At 37.3% G+C, this 19250-nt stretch overlaps 1 protein-coding gene and 1 long non-coding RNA gene across 3 annotated transcripts in view; one reads left to right on the forward strand and one right to left on the reverse strand.

The window, feature by feature from the left end:
• Window positions 1-13832, reverse strand: part of atxn1a (ataxin 1a) — a 102115-nt gene extending 88283 nt beyond the window's left edge. The window contains exon 1 of one of the 2 annotated variants that reach the window (XM_077196270.1): window positions 13603-13832. The gene's annotated coding sequence lies outside the window, so the exon portion shown is untranslated. The remainder of the gene's footprint in view (window positions 1-13602) is intronic. The other variant, XM_077196272.1, reaches the window with a different exon arrangement.
• Window positions 13833-14057: 225 nt separating this feature from the next.
• On the forward strand, window positions 14058-18836 carry LOC143702632 (uncharacterized). The gene is made up of 3 exons (XR_013190479.1): window positions 14058-14305; window positions 17225-17323; window positions 18569-18836. It is a non-coding gene; the product is annotated as an uncharacterized LOC143702632 (long non-coding RNA).
• The last annotated feature ends 414 nt before the right edge of the window (window positions 18837-19250 follow it).

The raw sequence follows: 19250 nt of genomic DNA on the forward strand, positions 1-19250 counted from the left end.
TATTATAAATAATAAAATGATAATTATTATTAATTTCTTTATTTTTATTCCATCATATTTATGCAGTCGTATTGTAAGGAGTCCCTTTTTGTGGGGGAACGCAAAGTTTCTCGTGGGAACGCCAAACATTTTTGAGAAAACATTAGAATTGACAAATATTTTTTCATCCATCTCATTTTTTTTTCTATAGCCATGTCCCTTTAGGGGCTCTGTAGTTTTGATTCATGTTATTGTTCTTTTTTTAATTTATATTTATGCAAAATTGTTTTTCAGACAAAAGTGTTCCAAATGCATTAACAGTTGCCCAAAATACTAATTGTTTTAAAGTTTAAAAAAAAAGCTACTTTATCACTGTTGTTTCCTATTGAATAGACAGTGATGTTGAGTGCTATTCTTTGGACAACTATGGATAAATATATAGATTGATGATGGTTATTGAGGATAGAGATCTAAAGTTATGTGTGCCATGCAATGAAATGTTTTTTTTATCACACAAACAGTAAAAAAAATCCTCTTTACACAAAAAAAAATGAATACAGAATGCTTACTGAAGGGTTGATTTATCCTGGAATTGGAGTAACTATGGAAAGTTGGTGTAACAATGTGTAATTCCTTTACAATGTATTACAAAATCTGCCCTCAGGCTTAAGAGATTAAACATCACCACCGACGACAACAACAACAGCAAGTACACTGCTTTCTAAGCTAGAACAGGCAGGATTGTGAAATATTACTATTGATGGAACGATCACGAGCTACACTTGGCAAACAAGACTGTCAGAATTCAATGAAACCTGCTAATCTAGCAACTTCTGAGCAGTTAGAGCGAACTCTACGGCACATCATCTGCCAACGTTTTTCACAGAGGAAACTATTTGGAAACTGTTACGTTCCCTTGTCTTTGGACTTGAAAGTTTGAAGGCTCGATGGAGAATGGGAAAGAATGTCTTTGTGCTCAAAGTAGACTATCCTTGAAATTGCGAGTCTACCATATAATGTTTCTCCAAGGGTGGGTTCCTGTCAGAGAATGCTCAAAAAAAAACACTGCCTCCTCTCTGAAGTTGTTCAAAGCCCAAAAAATACAGTGCTATTCTGTGTTCCACAACACACCCCATATTTTACCCCGCTGTCTCTCTGTCACCGGCTGAGAGAAAACGCCAAAGCTCGGCTTGTGCTCCAACGTTGAGCTAACTAGTATGAACGTTGCTGAGAACACAGGCGACGTGAATCAAATCATTTCCCCAACAGGAAAAAGAAGAAGCCTCCAGCCCCTTTCTGGTATGCTTTTCCAGATGTAATCTCCAGAACAACACAAGCACGCTCAGCGGGATGGCCTTTTTCCCAACAATGACCCCCGCCACAGCAAACACTGACCTCTGAGAGTCACCTCCAGTCATATCAAGTTCATGGACACTCAAGGTCACATCATCTCATTCAGCGTCAACTAGAAACCTTTAATTGAATCACCATTGCGATGAACGTGCCAGACCGGCTTGGTTTAGGAGCATTTACCATGACATGCATGGCTGGTGCTACTAGTAACACCAGACCATCTTCATGCATTTATCAATTGCACATGCTGAAGGTTGAACTAAAAGGTTGGTAACTGGCTAGTGATGCACCAAAATTTCAGTAAAGATGAATTTTCAGTTTTCCTGCAGTGACGTTTAATTAGCACATGTCTCATGTAATTGTTCCATCAGTGTTTCAATTGCATAAAAACGTCAATCAAACAGCTTGTAAACAATATGTTACACACGTTACCTCAGGAAAGCCATTCAATGACCATAAGCATGTTAGTTAGCTAGAGAAAAAGCGAGGAGCATTTTGCTATATTACACGTATAACAAACTATTTTTCAGTTTTATTTTATTTAAAGTAATAAAAGTTGTTTTATGGTTTTAGTTCTAGCTAACTATAATAATCTGGTGCTGATTCCTTGCAGGCTTTGAACATGCCCCTATGGAAGCTTGTTTCCGCCATAGAATAAAAAATAAAAAAGGTAATTGCAACTTTTTATCTCACAAATCTGACTTTTTATCTGACTTTAGAATTGCATGATATAAACTCGCAATTCCGAATTTTTTTTAACTTACAATTGGACTTTATAACTCGCAATTATGAGCTTATATCTCGCAATTCTGAATTCTTTCTCCAATATAAAGTTGCAATTGCATGTTATAAAGTCAGAATTGCAAGATATAAACCAAAAAAAAGTCAGATTTAGATCTTGCAATTCGACTTTTAAACACGCAATTGCGACATTATATCACGCAATTCTGAATTATTTTCTCAGAATTGCAGGATGTTAACACGCAATTGTGAGATAAAAAGTTCAATATGTCCCACCCACAACTGAAGAAGAGAGATTTATAAAGTTATCTAGGACATGTTTTCTGTTATTAGATGATCTTTTCTCATGAAATGAATATCTGTCTGCATTCAGCCAGCTGAAGGAGAGAACTCGCCCTGTGCCCTTCCCTTCTCACCTCCAACTGTGAAGGGTAAATAAATAGCAATTCCAGACGTGACATGAAATGTTTAACAGAACCAGTGCCAAGGCTGTAGCATCTATTTTGCATACCACACCTCTCTCCCTTCAGACACAAACAAAAAGCCTTTTTGTTGTGGATATAATGTGTTTTGTTTCATGTATGGAGAAATTCTCTTTTTCTCTAAACCCATTGACTTCATTTACTACGCTCAATATGGATTTCTATGATTCCCTTAAAATGCATGCTGGAAAGAGCAGACCTCTTAAAACCTGCATTAAGAATCAAGCGTAGATCTGCAGATGTCACAGACAGCTAACATTTCAGGAACAAGACTCATAGGAGAACATCCTCATGCCGTGTACTACAGTGACCCCTTTTCCATGTGGTTTCTGAGATGGCGGTTTCGGTTAGGTAACCATCACAAGAGAACAGTAAACAAACAGATATCTGGACTTCCTGTGCAGTAGCTTATGGTAAATATTCTCAGTCACTGCTGACACCTGGGATACCGCTTTACACGGTGGCCTTCAGATTAACCTCGTTCATCTGTGTCAGGCCTCATCAGTCCACTGCCTGCTCATTCAACCTGCAAACCTCCCCATCCCAAAGCTGCTTCAGCACGCTGACAGCTGTTGACTGTGCAAGAGACAGCCTATTTAGCAAGAACCTTCACCTTATCATTAACAGGCTTTTTAGCTATGATATAAGCAACTAGATGTTTACATTTTCTCATAAGAATACTTTTTGTGTGCAAAAGTTGCTAAGCTGTTATGATTGCTAGCTGGTTGCTAACTGTCAAAAGAGCCCACCCTCAAGTTTCAATTATATTTTGGTCTGTAGGGTTTGTGTCCCCCCTCCCTTTCTAGAGATTTTAAAGTATGTACGCCATATCAGTCGAGATTAGAGATATTTTAATACATATGCATATTGGATATTCATTGGCCAGAATTGGATATTAAATTGTTCATGCTCATTTCCTCTATTTTACATTTAGATTACTTTTGCCGTCATCTTTCGCTCACTTAAAATTAATCTTTAAAAACACGAATAATTTAATAAAGTTAAATGGAAACTTTAGAAAATTTGAATTTCAGCATATGCAACATTTATTATTATATATTAAGATTTATATATTTATATAAAATAAATTATGTATATATATAATATTAGAGCATAAATAGAATATTTATTATGGCAAAAAAACAACGATTTAGTAAATAAATATCCATTTTTCATTCAGTATATTATATTGTTGCAACGCCTAAATTCACTTGTAGCATTTAACAATTTTATTTAACAAATAACTATTTCATTTATTTAGACAAGATATTAAACGTTTTGCTCACTCAGAAAATGAGTAACAGACCTCTCATCAATAAACCACATGATTTGAGGATAGCTAAAGTTTAGTTACTTAATATTCAGGCCTCTAACCTTAAGCATGAGCAATAGTAATAATGCCTATACTGATAAAATAAAAAGTATCACCAACAAGAATGTTAGCCAATTGAGGAAACAGACAGATTATCCTTTTATGATACAGCTAACAGTCATTAAACAAGACTTATGAGATCTGTGATCTCCTCCAAATGATTTGAGGGCTGTATAATGTTAATGAACACACTCAATTGTTCTCAGTGTGCCCACGTTGAGAATTAATGTTTTAAGTACCTCTAGCTGACTCAGACACATATTGTTGGAGGGATTGATGGAGAAAAAAAACAAAGCGGTAGAGATGCGAGAGGGAGGAATGCTTGTCTGGCTGACTCCTCTGAGAGTCTCTCTGGAAAGACTTTACGGGATTTAAACAAGGGGAGTGTCTCTCCCTCCAAAGTTGGCGCGTCTCCACCGCTCCAATGACATCACTTAAGAGGGGAAATGGGACGGAACTGGGATGGCCGTATGCTTGTTTTATCTCAGCATGGAGTATTTTGCTTTGCGTCAGCCTGGTTTTTCTCTGGTGCGTCTCCCCTTTGTCAAAACCACACTTTGTCTATTCAAGGCCAACGTTAACTTCAGGAAATTCCTTCAACGTACTGTAACTGCACTAAGTACAGCTTGTAGTGAAGTCCCTGCACCCTGCCCAAAAACTCTGAATTCTTTCCACAAAATTCACCAAGGTGAGTAGTTGCTAGGGACTTCACGTCACCTGAATAATACAGCATGCATACTAAGGAAAGACTCATGCCAAACATAACAGTGGTAAGGGTGGATTTCGGTATTCCACGGATTGTTTGTATCCACGCAGTTTTCCTGTTATTGAATTCCTCTCTCGGTGCATATCCTCCTTTGTGCTGGAAGTATTCAATCCTGATACCCGCTGTGAGACCCATGATGCTTGGCAGGTCTCACTACATCCCCCTCACCTGGTAAGGTGGAGACATGTTCCGGTATATTCCCACCTCTGTGGGCCAATCCTTTGTGACAGTTGCGATAGTCTTTTCTTCCTTATTGTGATGTATATCTGAGTGTAATGGCTTCTCGGACAAGAAAAATGTAGGGCGGGACTTGATTTTGTCCATCAGGAACTGATTGGATGGTTGTGGTTTGCTATTGCTGTGTTCTCGTGTGAGTGGCCGGTTGCCCCGTCATCGCGCCAGTAAACGCATCATCAGAGAAGAGATGTCGTCACAAGTGGGAGGACTTGACAAGAGCACATGAATTTTAAGAAATAATGATGTGCACGGAATAATCATTCATAATAAATATTGCCATATTCCATAAAAAAATAAGAATCGTCTATTTTGATATTATGTACTGTAAAAAAAGTTGCCAAATTATATTTTTAAGTACAATCAACTTGGATGTTTAAGTCATTTCAACATTTAAAAAAAAAGTAAAGCAATGAATAAACACAGTATGTTGTCATAGCTTATTGATCATATATTGTTTTTACAGCGTGGTGACTCAGAAAATACTTAGAACTTTTCAAGAACCGCACCTAGGAAGATTCATGTGAATTTCTTATTATTTTTCTTAACAAATTTAATGACTTCTGATTTTCATGAATTCATTCTCTATGGAATCCTTACCTTGTCTCATTCACTTTCTCTTCTGACAATCAAGCTGCCACTCCAGGGAAGTTTAATTTGTAAACCCGCCCTGTACTGCATGATATGTGAGGGCAGACAGAAGTATGCTTTGCGGTTGAAGAACATTGGTGGTCCTATTTATCTGCCTAGTTGCATCAGGAAGGATGGCATCTTGGCTCCAGGAAAATTGGTCTTCATTTGTGTGTTCTCTGCTTCAGGGCTCATAACATGCTGGTCAAATGGTTCCAGCTGCCCTTTTTTTATGAACTATATGCAAAACAGTCCAAAACAAGCTAAATTTATTGCTGCTTCAAAATGTAATACATATCAGATGGAAAGGAAGAAGCAGAGATGAGATATTCAGCCACATAATGCTCTATTATTTAGTCATTTTCATACTAAAATAATTACTAGTGACATGAAACATGAGACTGACGGTATGGAGCCTAAAAATAGGTGGGCAATTTTTCCCTACCAAGTTCATCATTACAAATAAGGCAATTCTAGTTCCAAACTACATAGTGAACGCCATTAAAAATGAATGAAGGCCAACTGCTGGGATAAAAAGGTTGAGAGACATGAATGTACACTAACACTGCACAGAGGTCTAGCTTTGTGCAGAACCTCTATAACAGACTGATGTATAATTCTTTTGCAATATATGATGAGAATGAGGCTTTTAGACTCATTTTCCTGTTATACTAAGAACCATCATCCTCTTGCACATTGATGAACTGCTGTGCATGACAGACAACTGAGAAACATTAAAGAGATAGTTCACCCATAAATGAAAGTTTCATCATTGACATCTTCAAAATTTCTTTATCACTTATTCACCTTTGTGTTGTTCCAAACCAGTATGACTTTAACGAAACACAGAACAATATTTTTAGCATGATGCTAAAGCTGCTTTTCCCCCCACTCAATGAAAGTAATGGTGACTATAGTTTAAAGGAAGATTTTTGGTCAATAAGGACATAACTTTCAATCTGTTCACCACACTCAGACTCAGATGACTTGCAAAATAGTGGAAGAGTTATTAATGATGCTTTTATGGTCCCTTTTTGTTTTTTCTAGCCAGCTCTTTGAGAAGTCAAATGTATAGTGATTTTCACAATTTATAGAAAATCGAGATGTTAACATTTATGATATCTTAATATGATATATCTTCACACAGCCAAGATTTGCTTAAATACATATTGCTTTACATAGAGCAAATCTCGGCTGTGTGATACTTTTGTGATCCCCATTCACTTTCATTTTATGGAAAAGATTAGCATGAACATTCTGCTAAACATTTACTTTTCTGTTCCACTGAAGAAATTTTCATTTTGGACTAAGCCTATCCCTTTAAGGAGGCTCCAAAAAAGGGTTCTGCTTAAGGATTTCACAAACAGGCCTTTTCCATGACAAGCTTAAAGAGGATTTTCAACGTGTTCTAAACCAGCTGCACATGAGCGTGAAGCTTTGCTGTTCTTTGTTGCTTTCATGGTGAAAGAGTGGCATCAATAGTGGCTCTACTGTCTGGATATGCCCAGAGGGAGCACCAAGCATACAGATATCCACACCAGAGGAGAATACCGGCCCATAGAGGGGTCATCGATCCCAACACTGACATAGAGCCGCTACACTCACGCTCTGCCATTCAGAACTTCAGCTATCGATTCCTTCGGAGCCCATCTTCACTACAGTATCTCAGATCAGCTGATGCTGCCTTGAAGTGCCTTCACATGCACCTGGTAAGCTGATACTTCCAAAGTAGGCAGCCGATCACAGAATTTAAGATGGAAACAAAATACAGAAGTAGACAAAACCAAACAACTAAACAGACCTGATAAGCTTGTACAAGTGGACAAGCATTAGTGAATACACCCTGCATCACTTTCACTCAGCCTTTGGTTTAGTTATGCATTATTAATGAAAAATAATAGATTCATTTACATAAAGCACCCACAATGTGTGAATCCTAAGCTTTATATTTGTTGATTAGAAGCTTGTCATACAAAATACATTAATTTTACTGATACACAGCACTAGAAACAGCAAAATTCACTTCAATCTAGAGCTGCATGATATATTGAAACAAAATCAATTTCGCAATATAGCTTAATGTGATTATCAAACCGCAAAGGCTTTGATTTATGGTGTTTCAGCGTCTCAGAGTGACTTGATTCATTTACTGTGAATCGAGCCACACTGAGACACTCCGTATCATGAGCTGTACACGTGTGAAGTTGACATAATGCCACACTTCACTCTGAAACCATCGGAGTATATATTTGTTTGCTGGGCCAACCACAAAAATTAAAACTTGATGGTGATGCAGAAATTAGGATGTAAATATTAGTTAGAGAGTGTATTATGAAATACCTTTTATTATATAATATTTTATGTTATATCACAATAGTATTATTGCAATATATTTTTATATTTTGTTTAATATTTTTATTTAATAAAAATCATATTTTATAGTCATATTGAATGGGTCAAAACAGTGGGAATGTGGAAACTCAAGTGGAAATATTTTTTTCAAACTCTTTTGTGCAACGTATGGTTATTGAAAAAGGTGGATCTAATAAAGAGTACATCAAAAAAAATTAAGTTTTCAACCTATCCAAATTGTTCAACCAAAAGGAAAAACTCTCACTCACAAACAGTCAGAGTAAAAAGTAATTTCAGCTTTTTAAAATTATTTTATTTTGTATGCAACACAATACCCCAATTATTCTAGAATAATTAATTATGTCTAAATAGACCTATTCAAGTCATCTGGTGAAAAATCTGTATTTTTTTTATTTGGCAATATAGCCTATATTGCAGGGGACAAAATCTATATTTTCCAATATCATGCAGCCCTACTTGAATCTATACTGCAGCGTTGCCTTACACCAACTTTGATGTTTAACAACCCGGGTATCACTTCGCTTGCCTTGATCTTTCATGTGCTTTTAACTCAAAATAACAATATTTCTGACTCGTTAAGGCCACACAAGTCTATTAAATGGGACTTTAAAGACTTAAAAATGACTCTTGACCATCCAGAAACCACATACACATAAGTTAATCTCCAAGCAGTAGAGCCTGGATATGAATTCTGAAGGCTTGCATGTGATTTATTCATGCAAGTGCTTTATTTTTAACTATGCTTCTAGATGGATGAAAAGATTAATTGATGAACCTGAAGCGCCACACTTTGACAAAAAGAAATACGATTTTTTTTTGAATTACATAACATCCACTGAACAATGAACAGTTTCAAGCATGTTTACGTTTATCCCATTGTTCAGCTGAAAAAGAAAAAGCTTCAATTCAGGCTATACATAAAGCCATCACAGGGAGTCTAGAGGAAGACGAGCAGCCCGCACGCTGACATCCACTCATTGGAGAAAGGAATGTTTTTCATCTCGATATCAAAAAAAGCTCTAGAGCGCTGTGGTACAAAAGCAGGTTGGGGATGTGTACTGTGCCCATGGAGGGAGAGCAAATGAATAGAGCTGAGAGATGAAAGAAAAGGGCTATAAAGGTCTGGAAACAGAATTGCTCAATCGATCCCATTCCCCTCCCATTCCTCGCCTCCTTCTCCTCACCTCACCTCTCTCCCTGCTGTGAGACTTTGACACAGTGAAAGGCCATTGAACTCCTGTAGACTCCGTTTACACAGGGTACTAGCATCTAATCACAAGCCTACAGAGATAAATACAGGTGTAAATGGGGTCCAAAATGTTTTGTGATCAAATCTCTCACGTCACATTTAGAGGTAGTCGAAAACGCACGTAACTACATGCCATTTATAGTGTAAACTCTAATCCATTTTGAGACGTCCATGAAGGGAAGCAGTGAAGGACCGCCTACTCACCTGTCAATCAACCACTGCTCTAAAACAAGGATTTTAAAGTCAACATGAATGGAAAATTCACGTTTTTGATCTTATTGTGAACAACTTGTTCATGCATGTTGCATTTTGTAAATAATTTTTTACTTCGCTCGTAATTTTTAAATCAAAATGTCATAAAAGGATCATTGGGCGAAATTACAGACTTTTCTCTGGTGACGTATACAAGACTTAATTATTTGTATGTCCCTCTCTTACAATATGATGATATGTCAGTAACATCATACCTCTTCATGATGCTTTGATCAAGTTGTCATAACACAAGCTAGCACCACAGAGGTTTGATGTTAATAATGTTATACCATAATTGAATATGGGTTCTGTATACATGTGTTTATCAATGATTTAATTTTGAGTGAATCGCTCCTAAAATATTCGTTTCCATTTACAAAATAGAAAGACTTAAACTTAAATGAAACAACGGGACTCCTTTTAGCTTGAAACTTTTGGACCCCATTGACTTTCATTGTATGAAAAGCTGAAACATTATTTAAATAATGTCTCGTCCTTTAGACATTAAACCGAGATCCTGGCTCTCTGAGGTCATTAAAAACCCCAGGATGTCCTGGGTTTAAAAAGAGTAGGGCTTAAAAAAAAGAGAAGGGGTTTAACCCCGGCAAAATCTCCCCATTGGCCTCTGTCCAATCCATCATGGCCTCCTCCTAAATCATCTCCAAATATACTGCTTGGCTTCATCACTCTGTCTCCTCTACACCAGTAAGCTGGTTGTGGTGGGCATTCTGCCACAATATGGCTGCCGTCACATCATCCAGGTGGATGCTGCACATTGGTGGTGGTTGAGAAGATTCCCCCTTTAATCCACAAGCACTTGCTAAGAAAAGCGCTATATAAATGTAACGAATTATAATTATTATTATAAATATCATTTTGGGGTTCTGTAGAATAAAGATAATAAGAATGAGTAAATTATTCCTTTAAAATAATGCAAAGCATTCTGCACAAACATAACGTGTGTGGTGAGATTAAAACTCAAAAGTATATATGGAACATGCTGCCAGGTGTATACAGCGAAAGATGGCCAATTTGAGATCAAATAACCAAGACAGATTTTAATACCAGATTCCATTAAGTATTAGATTTAAAGGGCAAGACAGTAGACTGTCCTCCTTCACATTTCAATCACAGAAAAGCAGCTAATAGGCAAGAAGGTTAGAGCTAAGAGTTTGCCTTTTATGCTGCAGAACAATCCCACCCAAGTCTTGAGTTCATGCATGCATACCTGTGAGGGAGTGTACTTTAAAAGCTTGCCTGGATAGGTCTAACTTGAAACTAATTTTCCAGCAAACCTGGTTGACTTAGGCTCCACCCCTCCGATGTGTAAACAAATTTCTTGTCCAGTTGGCTCTACTCGCCATTTGGCTAAATCTTTCCCTGTCAATCACAGTGGAATTATGTAAGTAGTGTCTGCAGGTGGAGGTGTGTCCCTCCATAGTTCACTGGCACTCGACTGTGACAAGTTAACCTTGCATGCATCTGTCACAAGCTCAACTGGGTTCATCAAACTCAACTCCATTGACACCGTAGTAGTTTGAACAGCGCAGCTACTAAGGAGAAATAAAAATGGCCACTTCATAAGAGGCAGGTGTGTGTGTAAAAACGAACAAATGAGCAGACGCACTAGTGCAATTGTGATTAGGCCATACTCTTAATTACTGCTCATTAGCATTTAAAAGTAAGTGGTACTGGGGCCATCAAAAAGAGATTTGCTTACTGAGTTATAGCACTGAGAAATTCACCACCGCACAAATCCCTCTGAAAAAACAAGCATTCACTGCATAATCAGAGCAGACAGCTTAGTCCCCAGGTTGCAAAGGGCAGCCCATACCGTTTGAAATGTATTACAACCACACAAAAAAGGGGAAACACTAATCCGCTCGCTCTCCGAAACAATAGGATTTTTATTAAAAGCGCTAGGATTTTTTAATCATCCAAGAGCCATGGAAATGTACACTAATAATAAACCAAGCATGTGACGGCAATACTCTGCAGAACACGGTGAAACTGCAGCACGGTGACCTTGCAAACAATCCGCCTTATTTATTTGAACATGCTGGTCTTTCAACAATCAACGCGAGAATTTTTCGCTCTGTAAATTTCATTTGTCATTATGGCTGTCTTCTTTTTTATTGCCTGTTTATGGCATGCAAATTCTAAAAGTGAATTAAATCTCTTCAAAAAACTGAATCAAAAGGAAGATGTTTTCTTTCTATTTAAACAGCCCTTTGGAAGTAACAATGTTTCCACACGGAATTCTTTGCTTAAATCTATAAGCTGTAAATCTGCACACAACTAAATCCAAAAATGTAAGCTACTGTATATACATTGCATAGAACAGAATAGAATAGATTAGAATATGCTGCATTTGTCCTATCAACAATGAACCATTGCATAATTAAGTCCATTCAAAAGCAAAAGCTCTACAGTACACATTGCATCATGCTATAGTATAGTATAGTATAGTATAGTATAGTATATAGTATAGTATATAGTATAGTATGTGTATTAACTGCTGTAAACCTGTGCACAATTATGTACAAATTAAATAGTTTAAAAAATAAATAATTAAAAATGACATTTATACATTCCAGTATAGTAAACACTATAAAGCTGTGTGAGGGCTATGTCTAAGAGTGTGTTGTCGTGTCTTCATTTGCTAGGCTCGGTAAATGTTTTTATATACAGTATGTATCATGTTTTATTATTTTGGGTTATAACTGAAGCACTTTAGGCAACAACGTTGCTATTAAATGTGCTATATTTAAATACATAAAAGTTGAAGTATACTGTATAGTTTAGAATACACAGTTCAGTGCAATAGTACATAGTATAAGCAACTGTCCCATGAGCCATAAACCTATGAGCCACAATCAGCTCAACTCAAAAGTCAAAACAATGTGTTAAAAAGTAGGCCTATAGTGCGGCATATCATAGTATCCTGCAGTAAAATGTAACATAACTGTCATATGACATGTGCAATAAATCGTTGCAAAGTAAACCTAATTCAAAATGGTTAAGGCTATATAGTTTGGTACAGTGTACAGTATGGAACTGTTTGTAAAATGCACAAACTCAAGGCTACATGTCGCATAGTATATAAACAGAACACAAAGTACAGTATATTAGTATGTGACATGATACTGGCCCTAAAGACCTACTTAAGGCTGCCTTAACCAACTGTTTACATAATAAGCGCTAAATTGCACCGTTTATTTAGTAAAGCAACAAATCCCGGCAATGCATTTCGTTCACAATGCATCCAGCGCCCCATCAGCCCTGCCAACACATGAAATATACACAGCAACAGCTCATTATATAACCAGCCGGGATGAACCGAGTGACATCACGACGGGATACACTCAATGGCTGCGTCTCCAAAGCTAGTAGGCTGCCTACCTAGACAGCAGTATTGGAGTCAATTCAGAACGCGCCAAACAAATCACACTGCGTTTTAGGAATCATACATTATGATGGCCGAAAACGACGCCTACTGGGTATTAAAACACAGCCAGTTTATATTTCTTTTTAAATAAGTGACAGTAAAACGGAAACAAATGTTGTCGCCTAGCCTAATATTGAGGGATATTATCAATTAAAAAGACACTTTCATAAACCGCGCCGCCGAGGGTTAAACAGTGCACAAGGGTTGAAATTGCAACTCTTACTAAAACTTCCGCGATTGTGTTTTCACATCAAAAGCCTTCCAGCAACAGTGTTGACTCAGCAGAAGTGCGCACGGATACGATGAGTGACAGTGTCTTTAAAAAGTACAGCTGACTGATCATTAATCCACCGATAACTTGATGGTTATAAGTATATCAGGAGCGATGAAAGAAGGCGGGGTGGCGCAGTTACTCCAGCCCCGGCGAGAGCGCTCCCTGCTCGGGCTTACAGCTCGCAAGTAACCGCCCCGCTTCCCGTGCGCTACTTCAAAGTAGTTATATAATTTTTAATCGAGATGACAAACAGCACATCTTGTACGTCTCGCCCAGTCGATCGCAGACAGGATGACAAAATAATTAGTGCAAATGTCACAGTAAATATTTACAAGGGTTTCTAAATAAACGTCACACTCTGTTCCCCCTGCGTCTTTTAGTTCCCAGCCATTTTTCCCAAGCAAACCCAAAGACAGTTTTGTGCTGGTAACATAAATGCACGGACTTACTGTACGGTCTAACGGGCAGGGAAGCGCGAGGCTCTCCGTGTTGCCAGGGCTCCTTGCGTTCTGGCGCACTACCGGTGGAATCGTCTCCCCTCCGCACATACAATGATGTCTGCTGCAGCCCGAGCTAATAGCACTATCGCTCCGTGCCCCCACCTCCAGTGAGTGAGTGAGTGAGTGAGTGTGTTTGACGGAGGGAGTGAGTGTGTGGAGGCGTGCGTAAGAGTGTGTGCGAATGTGTAATCCAAATATGGAGCAGTTGGCCGGCCCAGTTAAAGAAGGGGTGGGATGTTGTTCCATTAAAAAGTATAAGAACGACATAATGACGTTTGTGGCTCCGTAAACAAATCGTATTTTAGAATTAAAAAAAGTTGAAGGCTATGTTATTTAGTTTCTCTAATCTAAATGACAGAGCGGCGTTCAGCTACTATTTAGTAGGCTACAACAACACTGGAAATTTGTAGTAAATGTTCAATTCGCTCAGGACATGGAACGGGATATTGAAACGGAGTGGAGCTGAAGACGAGTGATTACAGAACGCTATAAGCCATGAATCTGTCACTCCGCTCCACTCATTTAAAGCGATCCAGACCGGCTTTTAGCCTGTACTTTACTAGGCAAACTAAGCTTGACTGTGTGGATTCTTTTGGAACTTTGCCAACGATAGTTCTTTGAAGAAATGTAAAAAATGAACTATTTCTGAAATGTAAGTTTCTCGCTTTTAATTCTTCTTTATATTACTTTTTAATGAAAGCAATATAACAAAAATATCAAAAATAGCAGCATGTCAGTAGTTACCTGTGGCAGCTGTGGCCTTGTAACTGAATTATATCTGCATGATTCCCAAACCAGTTCATCCCAAACCTGCAGCCGAATTCATCAAGAAAAGTTCAGAATTGATGGATTCAGTTCAGCCTTCAGAAATATCATGGCTGGATCCGATCACAACAAACAGTAATATGCTATCAGAATGTGCTACAGCTAAAGCTATTTTAAAATTAAATTTGGCATGAAATGTAAGTTGTGATATCCTTTTCTTCCCTATTGTGACGTATATCCGAGTTAAACAAGAAAACAAGAACAAATGTAGGGCGGGACTTGATTTTGTCTATCAGGAATTGATTGGATCGTCGGATCACCAGTAAACGCATCATCAGAGATAAGATGTTGCTGCAAGTGGGAGGGGAAGTTATTTTGATTAAAGATTAGGAGGGCACATTAATAATAATAACAAAATGAAATGCATGGATATTTCATGGTGAATATAAGGTTAGGGTTAGGCTTTAGTTTTGGGTAGGCAATCGTCACTGTGATTGACATGACCAATGAAATCTTTACAATCTGCTGTGGGGTGGGGTTTGTGCTTAACCTCTTTTTTTTGGGGGGGGGGGTCTATTATCCACTTATTTGAAACACGGAAGTAAGCTATTTCCTGTGAATATGCAAGACTTCCGATTCAGCAGCTATAGGTAAATACTTAGAAGAATAAGGAAGTGCAGTAATAAATTAAAATAATATGATAACAAATACCAGTTTACAACATCAAGAGACTAAATAACAGCAAAAATAACTGGAAGCAGCTGACACTGGAAGCCTTGTGCATGTTCAATTTAAAATGGCCGAACCTGTACTCGTGTAAACAGCCATATTAAACTCATTTTCTTTTCTGCTTGAGTAGAACATTCTGTTTCAACATGACATGTAGGATTATTGTGCATAGACATACCCGTTTAAGTAACAATGGTAGTCTATAAAATTTTCTTTGACTATTTACTCTTGCAATTTAAATCCCATTATGGAGGTGAATAGAATTAGACTAAATGTTAAACGCATGCACTCACACACTGACACATTGTGGTCAGTGTTTGGGAAGGGACTTTCCAGAAGAGTTTGCGCCTGTGTTTCTACGGCGACTATAACATAACCATCCACCACCCTGGAATACATCAGCATATCACACTATTATTTAAGAGTTTCAGTGCAGCATTTGGTCAAGAAGTTTTACATGTTCAAAACCTATATACAACATTTGAGAACATTGCCAGAACAACCAGATCTTTAAGAATTACAACAGTCCTCAACACTCCAAAAATACTCACTCAACACTCAAAAAGATTGAGATAGATAACTCAGACATATTTGTAAAAAAAAAAAAAAATATATATATATATATATATATATATTCTTTATTCTGTGAAACACAAAAGGTACATTTCTGAAGAATACGATGACTGCTCTTTTCAGTATAATGAAAATGAACTGGGTTTATCGATTCCTAAAATGACCAAAAAAAACAGTATTACAATAGTACAAAAATAAGTTTGTAAGAGGAACAGACTGAAGTTTAAGTGGTTATTTACTGATAATCATCTCCACTGAAGCACTGAAATGGACTGGAAAAATGGTGCATTATCACAAAATGACATTGGTACTTATGCATCTCGTCACCAAACATTACTGATGTAGTGTCTAATGAGCTACAGAGAGGTGAATAACTTAAACTTACAGTAAATTTGTTTGTCACACAAATATCCTTCAGAATACTTGCAATATAGTGTGCACGAGTCATATGAAGTGCATTCTGGGAGCCCCTTGTCACTTTTATTAATGAGTAAATAATGACATCTTTATTTGATGAAAATCTAAGTGGCAGAAAACTGTTAGTAAGATACTGGTGATCTCAAAGGCCCTGTCTCAAATGAATCCCTAAGCCGTCCTCCGAGTTCGCACTTTCGTGACGTAATGGCACTTTGGGCCCTATTTTAACAATCTAAGCGCATGGTCTAAAAGCACACGGCGCAAGCGCACTTAGGGCATGTCCAAATCCACTTTTGCTCATTTAACAACGGAAAAAATGGTCGGCGTATGGTCTAAAAGGGCAGTCCCTATTTTAATGGGTGTGTTTTGGGCGTAACGTGCAATAAACCAATCAGAGTCTCATCTCCAATTCCCTTTAAAAGTCATTTGCACTCGCGCCATGGCGGATTCACTATTTACAAATTGCGAACCGAAAAACTGAACGCTTCTCTAGCAAGGAAACGGATCTGCTCATGCACGAGGTTAAAACTGCCTATAGGCGCATATTACTAACGCGCTCTTTAAATAACAAAAAAAACATTGCGCCATTAACTTTAGACAAGCTCGCGAGCACCTTTCTGAAACCAAAAATGACAAACGGGACACCCTACGGCCTTTTGGAGTTAACATACACGTGCACATGGTGCCCTATAAGTCCACAAGACCATAAGTGCATGAAGTGTGCCATTTGGGACAGGCCCATAGACTGTTGCAAAGGATAAAAGTGAGTGTGAATGTGTATGTGTGCATGAGTGAGTGACAAGACCGCTCTCTGTGGATGGGCTATTGATCTTCTGTGAGGAGGGTACGTTTAGGCCTTTCCCTGTGGGCCTGCTGCTGTTTACACTCAGTGCCCTAATGATCAGAACACACAATCATACACCGCCTGCTAAAAAAACACATGCAGCATTATTCAATATGAAAATGAGGGATGCTGCAGCAGCATTTTAGCATTTCACTTTCTCTAAATACCGACTGACTGAGTTGTCTGTACCTGTTTTTCGCACCACACCCAAGCACTGAGACTATATGCCTGTCAAATCCACAGCACTCCTCCTTCTTCCCCTGGCATGTCAGATGTTCTTCTGTATATCAGCCACACACTTTATGCCAGTCTTCATTCCGCCTGCAAGCACAGTCACGCTCGGTAGGCATCTTTTCAAGTTGTATTCACTATGATGGCAGGACGTGTTGATTCCCATACCTTATTTCTGCTGTATTATTGCAGCCACAGATGTCTTGAAGTTGAATAGAGTTTGGGTTGTCTGAGGAAGAATGTGTGCAGATTATGGGAAATGGAAGAGGGTTATTTGTGAATGGGTTTCATCAAGACGTCTGCCCTCTACTGGTCACAGAAAGAGGTGTATTGTCATGCAAGGTCTATGAGATGAATGATTTCCTAACTGAAGCATTTAAAATATATATTGTGAAATGTGAGGGGTGGGTCAATGAGAAATAAAAGTGTTTTAACAAAGAAAAGGAATAATCTATTTAGTAGAAATGCACTCTTTGTATTCATGAAATTGCATTTCAATTAAAAAATATATTAAGGTAAAAAAGATCATGCACTATTAATTCATAAATATTAGGTTTTTGGGGAGTTGCACCACATTACTTTTTTCAAGTATTTAAATATTCATATTTTCTAAGAAATAATAATACGAGATTATACCAAATAATTTCTTTTCAAGAATATAATTATTTTAATTAGACTTTTTTTTCTTTCTTAAGATATCAGTTGTATCACTTTATTTTAAAATATTCCCCCAAAACATCACAATAAATATTAATTTGTAAATAAAGGTGTATTCAAGGTAGTTTATGAATGAATTGCATTTTTAATTAAATTAATTTTGGACAAAACAACATTGACCCAAAAGTAATGGCACACATTAACATAAACATGTCTTTAACAAAAACGGTACAGAATAAGTTCTATATTTTAATAACAAGTTCAATACTAAGTTTTTTTTTTTTTTTTACTAAACCAAAGTATGAAAATAGCAATTTCTCATTCTTTAGCAAGCAACGCTTGCTTAGCAAACATCAGTTATTACACATGATAATATATAAAAACAGTGATTGATGTATTTTTCATGATAATCCCTGCAATAATTTTCTCTGATGTATATTGAGAGAACTTTATATTAGAAGACGTTCCGCTTGAGCTTTTAGCAAATAGAAACTGCCCACACAGGTCTCTCTAAATTAGATTCATCCGCTTTACAAACTTGACAGGGAAAATGTTCCCTTATCAGCCCTCACTCTCTCTCTCTCTCTCTGAGCTCCTTATGAGTTTCCACTGTAATAATAATTTATTGAATGTGAGATTGTCTTGTTGTGATAGTGGATAATGCATCACTAAATCAAACCTCTTCTACATTTTTCACAGTGCTGCGCATAAATGCTTCAATGCTGGACTTCAGAGAACGTCTGAGTGGATGATCTCTGTACTTGTAGCTGTAGACATGAGAACAAAATACATGTGGGGGTGTTTGCTATTGCACACTCTTCTCTAGATTTATTTTACACTTAAATGAACTCAACAAATAAAGAGTGCTAAGGGATTTATCTTGAGCAATAATCTTACATCTACAGCCAGAACACTTTCTGCTCTGATCTTTAATATAAATGTTTGGTCTGCCTATATAAACAACTGTTATTTAAATCATACTAAAAAAACGGCTTAAGAGTCTTTAATGTATTCTACATATTAGTGTGAGGATTTAGTTGTGTGTTTATAGCTATATTGATACTGTATTATGACATATGTTTATGTTTGTAATAAATTTTCAAGTTCATTTTCATGTCATATGAAGGGTGGTCTACTCTACACATGCAGTTGTTATCGTGCATCGCGTAAATGGAAAAGTGGGATGTATTAGGCCTACTGTTTAGAAGTGATGGAGAAGAGAACTGCTGCAGAACCATCTGTTTAAAGTCTTTATTTGGGATTTTTCCTTTTTTATACCTAAATGTTTTATATAGATACGTTTTTTTATATTATGTATTTATGTATATGTTTCAAAAGCTTTTCTTTTTTAAAGAGGTCATATTATGCCCTTTTACATAGT

Source organism: Siphateles boraxobius, unplaced genomic scaffold (genome assembly GCF_051911475.1).
Source record: "Siphateles boraxobius isolate OS27281-9 unplaced genomic scaffold, OSU_SipBor_1 35, whole genome shotgun sequence".
Taxonomy (NCBI): Eukaryota; Metazoa; Chordata; class Actinopteri; order Cypriniformes; family Leuciscidae; genus Siphateles; species Siphateles boraxobius.